General features: G+C 35.1%; 1 protein-coding gene across 5 annotated transcripts in view; it reads left to right on the forward strand.

Annotated features, from left to right (window-relative positions):
* LEF1 (lymphoid enhancer-binding factor 1) overlaps window positions 1-1,579 on the forward strand; it is a 119,841-nt gene that overhangs the window by 84,487 nt on the left and 33,775 nt on the right. The window lies entirely within an intron of this gene.

The following is a 1,579-nucleotide window of genomic DNA, read 5'->3' on the forward strand; positions in this document are numbered from 1 at the left end:
TTCTAAAGTACAGTTGAAATATATTCATTTAAGTAACATTTGGGTGTTGAGATTTTTGTCTCCATTTCTAAAAGGTTTTATAATAATATCCTCCTATCTGTATGTCTGTCCACCTCCACTTCTTCTAGCATTCTAAATTCCTTGTATTTAAGAAGCTCCTTCTGTGTGTTTGGCAAACTGCATCATTAATACTTGAAAAGTATTAAAAGATTTGTTTTCACACATTTATGTGCGTAGATGTTTGTGCCGAGGCATATAGAGAAAATCGTGTGGCTCCAATAATGGGGCTCTATTTCATAGTCGCCAAGGGCTGTGTGAGCTACGCAAATTCTGCCATTGGAGAGGAACTGATAATTATACAATAGGGGAAATCTAATATGGAATTATATCACTGTCCAAAAGTACGATTTTTTTCTCCCCTTTGGTTTCCCCCCCATAAGTTTCTCTGGATGGAGCTTGCAGTGATAGAATAAAAGGAGAATTAAGTATTACCAGGGTAATTGTTTCTCGTTTTCCTAAGGGTAGCCCTTCCCATTGATTGGAGCCACATACTTTTTATACCTAATGTGTGAAAAACACCAAATTCAGAATCAGTGTACGTCACAGGTACAGTCACCACACACGGTGTGTCATGAGAGCCCTCAACCATTCCAACGTGGATTGATGTTTTAAGCAGTTCACATTGTGCAGTTTCAGGCAATTCCTCAAATTTTTTAAAAATATGAATATTTGCTTCTGGAAGAAACTGATTTCACATGCATTTTAGCTGATAGTACAGTAAAATCTCACTAATTCAAACTAATTATGGTGAAAGCATGTCTGAACTAGTGAATTCATTATACATCTCTTAAATTCATGTTATTATTGTAGTGTTTCTAAATAGAGATTTTTCGGAAACTGCTTTAATTGGTATTAATAGATGGGTTTAATATCAGAAACAAACATCTTTACATGCATATAATTGTGTTGAGTTGCCTTTCTTTTTTGGGGGCAGGGTTATGGAGTCTCTTTAAAATGATCCCCCTAGAGAAGTTGGTTAATGGGTATAAAAATGCAGTTAGCTGGAAGGAATAAGATCTGGTAATTTGCTAGTACAGTAGGGGAATCAGAGTTAACAGTAATTTGTTGTGTATTTCAAAATAGAAGAGAGGAGAGAAGATTCGTAATGTTCTCAAGACAAAGAAGAGACCAATGTTTGAGGTGATGGCTATCCCCGTTATCCTGATTTGGTCATTACGTATTGTATGTATGTCTCCAAATATCACATGTACCCCAAAATATGTACACCTATGTCAGTAATAAACAAAGTGATCCCCCTAATTTAGGCTGAACCTGCCCGAGTCTTGCTTACATTACTCATTTACTTACATTTACTAGTAAGCGCTTTCTTGGGGGAGTAAAAAATGACTTCAGCTTTGTCTGCAATCGGAATGATCACGGATTTCAAATTGATGAAGTCCAAGTAGGTAACCTGAACTTGTAAAAAGTGTTGTTATATAGTTTTGGACTTCCAAATTATTAATAAATAATAAAATTTGTTTGTAAACAGATTGTAAGATATATAAAGTATGTTAAAATG

The sequence above is a fragment of the Propithecus coquereli genome, unplaced genomic scaffold (genome assembly GCF_000956105.1).
Source record: "Propithecus coquereli isolate 6110/MARCELLA unplaced genomic scaffold, Pcoq_1.0 Scaffold46, whole genome shotgun sequence".
NCBI lineage: Eukaryota > Metazoa > Chordata > Mammalia > Primates > Indriidae > Propithecus > Propithecus coquereli.